Source organism: Crinia signifera, chromosome 5, assembly GCF_055691185.1.
Source record: "Crinia signifera chromosome 5, ASM5569118v1, whole genome shotgun sequence".
In the NCBI taxonomy this organism is placed as follows: Eukaryota; Metazoa; Chordata; class Amphibia; order Anura; family Myobatrachidae; genus Crinia; species Crinia signifera.
Window position 1 is genome coordinate 229,538,655 of NC_139221.1, and position 6,470 is coordinate 229,545,124.

Consider the following 6,470-nt stretch of genomic DNA (forward strand, 5'->3'; position numbering starts at 1 on the left):
AAACCAACAATAGTGGCCCTTCACCAATACCAGCTACCAAAATGACAAGTTCCCTGGTACTTGGTTATCCCCAGTACACGGACTAGAAGTATTATTTATAAAGTTGTTAATCCAAATGAGACCTGATTGATGCAACAAGTGAGTAATGGAAAGTGAGTATGATCCAATCAACAAGACTAAAGAAGAATTGGTACCCAAGCTAAGATCATACAAATGGCATACGGAAACGGTTCTTAAACTGTGGGTCCCATCCATCTCAGCATGGGGTTACAACTCCATGTTGCTGACTGTCAGGCTAATGATGCCTCTAATCTCTCAATCAGGGATCCAAGGAGTCATACAGTTCAAGTGACTTCTCAGTTACTTGAGACTCCTTGTATTACGGGCCAAGAGATCTGAAGAGTCATCAGGCAGCTCTGCCCGCAATCCAGTGCGTTTACTCTCCTGTCCCACCCAACAGCAGCTGCTTCACCACTTTAATAATAATGTTTCCTAAGCAGGAAAGAATCTCAGACTACCTGACATATATTTGGTTCCAACTGACACCAAAATAGCTAAAATTCGATATACTCGGTTGAATAAGGTAATAATGCACATAGTCCACTCAGATCAGATGTGATTTATACCCGTATAATCTATTGCAGTCAATATTTTACGACTTTTAGTCCCATTAGACACAGCTAATGTTGTGTACACACAAATTTAGCAGCATTCAATGCAGATTCGATCCCAATGGGCATTCACGTTTAGTGGAAAAAAAATATAGTCTTGCCAGGCAAGTGTATAGTAGAAATCGGATCGAAAGCCAGATCAAATCAAACGTCCTATCGAATCGAAGTCCAGAAAAGTGGAGGACCTATAATACAATGCATATATTAAGATACCTAAAAATATCTGCTATTACTACTATAAATCAATTGTCCAAAAAAAACAAGCAAATTAAATTGTCTCAGACTCATTCAGCCCTTGAGAAGCCATCGTATTTATGGAATGTATCCATACTGCTTAATGGTGCCCATACACTAGGGCGATATTGCATACAATCCTTCAATTTCGACCAGATCTGTGCCATAAATCAAAGGATTTTATGCATGTCGAATGGGTCACCCGACGCAATGTAGGGGCCTGCCGGTAGAATGTTGTGTCTATGTACTGCACATATATCAAATTGCATGAGTGATCATGTGGTTTTTAATGCAGTGGAGGAGCGCTGTTGGTGGGTTCGGGGAGGAGTGCTGGTGGAAGGCATAAGTGTAGCGCTGCTGATGGGCAGCAATACAGCTCTGTGCAGGAGGGCTGGCGGACGGAGGGGGTCAGCGGTGGCATCATTTGAAAAAAACTATTTAAAACACTGGGCAGCCCTCTGATTGGCTGAGAGAGAGCTCTCTCTGCCAATCAGCGGTTGCCTGGATGTGAGGCCTCTGATTGGCTGAGAGCTCTCTCGGCCAATCAGAGGGCCGCCCAGTGTTTTTTTTTTTCCATCAATAAGTTTTTATTGTGACAGGTTATTAATATGGGGTACAGAAAAGAGAAAGGGGGGCATTTGGGGGGTGGGGGGGAAGGTGATATCGGGTAACAAGCATACCCAGTATACAATGTACTTCGCTTCGCAGAGCGAACAACGTATGGACGGCATAGATGAGAAAGAAGCAAGGAGAACAAACAAAAATCAATAACAAATAGTATCAACATCAGATAAAAAGGAAGAAAGGATATACCAGGCAAAAATAAATGAGGTCATATTACATTTCCTAAGAGGGGTAGTGTCTATTGAGAAAGGTGGACATAGACAGATAGCCCAGGTTATTATCAACTCTCTGGAGATTCATTTAGGCTAACTGATGCAGATCTGCAAGAGAGGAGGAGGGGAAATATTTTGCACCCTCGCCCTCCGTTATGTAAATATGCCATGAGATCCATCGTATATGGGGGGAGGTGGGCGAGGTAAAAAATGGGGCAAAGTTTGTTTCCATTCGGAAATTATGATTTGTCTTCAGAATGACTTGTAGCAAGGGTGGAGGGGAAGGTTGTTTCCAATGTTGGGCCAAGTTGGCTCGGGCAGCAATAAGAATTTGTCCAAAGACATACCTTTCCTTAGGGGGAATAATCTGAGGGTAGATATGAAATAGAGCAAGGGTTGGGTCAGGTGTTACCACCATCTTCAATACATCAAGCTGAAAACTTCGGACCAATACTGTTGAATTATAGGGCAGGACCAGAAAATATGGTATATGTTGCCTATATATCCACATAGCCTCCAGCATTGGTTAGAGCAAGATGGCCAGAAGGTGTGTAGGCGGTCTGGTATCAGGTATAGTCTATTAATTAGTTTGATGTGCATCTCTGTATGATTTAAGCAGCGGGACATTGCATAAGAGGTATGAAAGATCTGTCGCCACTGTAAAGGAGTAAAGGTACTTGTGTAGTTTCACGGCGCCTGGCTACTTCCGGGTTCTACGCTCGCCACAAACTATGTTAAAAAAGTAACTTAACTCCATGCCAACATGGATAGTTCATACCCCCACTATCCATGTTGGCATGGAGTTGACTTTAAATAGCGTGTCGAGCGTAGCGAGCCACCGAGCCCGCAGCGTGGGCGAGCGAAGCGAGCCCCGCAAGGGGACTCAGACGCATGGCGCCATACTGGCGCCGTGAAACTACACAAGTACCGGAGTAAATGTTATACCTAGATCCGATTCCCATTTCACGTGCGAGGGCGTTTTGGAAAAGACAGTAGGGGTCACCAAAGTCCTGTACCAAAAGGAGATGTCGTCTCTAGTTCCTATCATGAAAGGTCTGGACAGGAGTGTCTGAGATGTTGCGTCTGGGGGGTATAGGAAGAAAAGTGGGCCTTCCACCAATGCGCTTTTTGTAGGTAATGGTAGTATTCAGAGGGGGGAATAGAGAATTGACGTTGTAAGTTAGAGAATGGGAGCAAGGAGTGGGCTTCTAATATATCTCCTAGGGTGTTAATACCAAGAGCCTTCCATGTGTTTAAGTTGAGGTTAGGGATCAGTTTCGCTATGGTTGTAATGGGGATGGTGGGTATAGCGTTTGCCGGGGCAGATAGAGTGGCCGACAATTGGTCCCAGACTTGTAAAGATGCCTTGGTGGATGGGAGTAGTGATAGTTGAGTGGGTCTGGCGTGTTTTGGGATTCTAATTAAATCCGCAAGGGGAATATGAGGGGTCGAAGCTTGTTCAATGGATACCCAGCCTATGGGGGAATTAGTGTCCGTATAATTTTTAAGAGGGGCTAGGAGGCACGCTGTATGGTAACTAAGTCCGGGAGGTCCAGGCCGCCAAAGGCTCTAGGTAATGACATTCTGGAATGGGCTATAGCTGGGGGCCTGGACGACCACACATACTTTGTCAAAATAGACGTGCCAAGTTGCAGGTATTTCTTAGGGATTGCGTAGGAGATGGTGCGGAACAAGTACATTAATTTAGGGAGTAAGGACATTTTAAAAGCAGCCATACTTCCCATCCAGGAGATATAGTAAGACACCCAAGATTTCGTTAGAGTGGACAGCGTTGCGAGGAGGGGGGTGAGGTTGACATTAAAGACATTTGGATGTATTCGAAGGAATATAAATACCCAGGTACTTTATCGATTCTGTTTGCCAATTGTATTTGTAAATTGATTTTAAGTGGGATAGGCATCCAGAGAGATTAATCGGGAGGGCATCTGTTTTGGTGGTGTTTAGTTTGTAATAGGAAGCTGCGCTATAAGAGTCTAAGATCGTATGCAGGGAAGGGAGTGTTCTAACGGGGTCGGTCACGAAGAGTAATACATCGTCAGCAAACAGACTTAACTTATGATATTGAGGGCCTATCTGCAAACCGGGGAAGTTATTATCATTGCGTATGGTAATGGCTAGGGGCTCTATTGAGAGAACAAAGATTAAGGGCGATAGGGGACACCCCTGTCTAGTGCCATTGGTGATACCAAAGGATTCAGAAAGGAAGCCATTGCTGAACACCCGAGCCGTGGGGGAGCTATAGAGCGTCAGGATCGAATTGAGAATCCGATCTCTGAAGCCGAAGCGTGTGAGCACTTCTTGCATATATTGCCAGTTCAGCCTATCGAACGCTTTTTCAGCGTCAAGGGATAGGAGAAGAAGGTCTTGCTCTCTAGAAAGGGAATCGATCAGGTTAAATACTCTCCTTGTATTGTCGGAGGCCTGTCTTCCCGGAACAAAACCCGTCTGGTCCGGGTGCACCAGCACTGGAAGGAATTAATTGACACAGAGGGCCATTAGTTTGGCAAACAGTTTAATATCACAATTCAAAAGTGCTATAGGGCGATAATTCTGGCAAAAAGCTGGGTCCTTCCCCGGCTTCGGGAAGGTCACTATACAGGCTTCTAATAGTTCTGTTGGCCCAGGGAGGATAGCTCATTGAAGAGGTTTGTTAAAAGTGGGGTTAATAGATCTTTGAATGTGATATAGAAATCAGTTGTGAAACCATCTGGGCCTGGGGCCTTGTTGCGAAGGAGGGATTGAATGGCTGATTGAATCTCCGTATCAGACCAAGGGGCATTAAGGACATCTAGGGATGGGAGTTGTACCTTGTCCAGGAGGGAAGATATTGTATCCATGGTGGGTTGAGGTGTGGAGGTATCGGAGGATAGATTATAGAGCTGGGAGTAGTATTTAGCAAATTGGTTAGCAATGTCCTTGGGGTTTATAATTTTCTCTTTAGTGGGGGTAATGATATGTCTAATTCTATTTCTGGCCTGTTGAGCCCGCAATTTTCGGGCGAGCATTCTGCCTGATCTATTGCTGGAAAGATAAAATTTATGTCGCATTCTGTTTAGAGCTAACTGAGTACGGGCTAAAAGGAGTTTTTGAAGTTGGCTGCGTATGCTTGATATGTCCAGCTTCAAGGTTCTATATTGAGCTGTTTTATTTTGAGTTTCCAGCTCTGATAAATTGGTCTCTAGGTCTTGTTGGGCCTTAATAGTACTACGTTTGAGGTAGGATCCAGCCTGTATAGCGGCTCCTCTCGTAACCGCCTTGAATGCACACCAATGATTAGTGATAGATGTATCTTGTGGGGAGTTATTAGAGAGATAGGATTTAATGGAATTTAAAATGGTATCTTTAGCTGTAGGGTCTTTTAACAGGTGGGGGAAGAGTCACCAAGGCCTCGGAGGGATTGTTTATGGGTTCGGGCACCACTTCCATGTAACAGGAGCATGGTCAGATCATGTGATAGGCAGAATATCAACATCCTTGGTATAATTATTGCAAAGGATATAGTCTATTCTGGAATAGGAATTGTGTACCAGGGAATAAAAGGTGTAATCTCGGCCAGAGGGGAATTTAGTCCTTCAGATATCGTAAAGATAGAACTCTAGAAGGAGATTGCGAAAGGATAAGGATGGGCCAGATACATGGGAGGGGCGGGATCTTGTTTGTTGGAACTTATCTAGTTTGGGATCTAGGGCTAAGGTTGAAGTCTCCAAGAACTATCAAGGAGCCTCTATAGGTTTTCCGTATAAGGAGGAATAGTTTGCGTAAGAATGAAATTTGATTGGTATTAGGTGCATAGAGTCATACAATAGTAGTCGGTTTGTCCTCTAACAGACCCCTCAGTATCAGGTATCTACCATTTTTGTCTGGAGTTTGAGATTGCAGGACAAAGGAGGTGTGTTTATTGAATAGGATGGCAACTCCATTGCGCTTGAATGGACCACTTGCGTGGAGGGTTAGTGGAGTTGAAATGGGTCTCCTGGACAGCAACAGCGTCTGCCTTCTGCTTGTTAAAAAACGCTCCCCGGATCCGCAGCAGAGGACTGTAGTGGTCGGGGCGCAGGAGGGGGAGGATATGGTGAGGGTGGGAGGTGATATTGGGAGGATGGATGAGAAAAAGGGCTTATTTAAGATAGCTGGACAGGAGCACTAGCTAGACACGTCTGCCCTGCTAGCTCGCCAGGCCACGCTCCCGCCACCCAGTGTTTTAAATGCTGCTGCTGACCCTTGCCATCCGCCAGCCCTCCTGCACAGCGCTGCGCTACACCGACGCCTGTCATCAGCACCTGATCAGCGACAGCTTACTACAGGGACATTTAATAAAGTGAATTACATAGTTTCTCCTACATGTGCTTACATATTTTCTAGAAACAGGTTTGTCTTATCTTGGGTGATGGATAGAACTACCATTTTTCAGTTACCTACATGTTGCGCAACCCGTGCTCCTGTAGCACCCAGGTTTGAGGGACAAAAAATGATGTTGCTTAACAGTTCTTGCTTAAGCGTTGCTATAGAGAATGCACATCACAAAGAGTCTTGACTGCAGTGTACTCATCACCAACAGTGTCACTGCCATGTGGTGTTCCACAAGATTCTGTACTATCCCCAATGCTTTGGGAATGCAGTACACATGCTACACCACAGGCGTCATCATCTAGTCTACCACTGCTATGCAGATTATATTTAATTTTGCATGTCCTTTGCTCTGGGTACT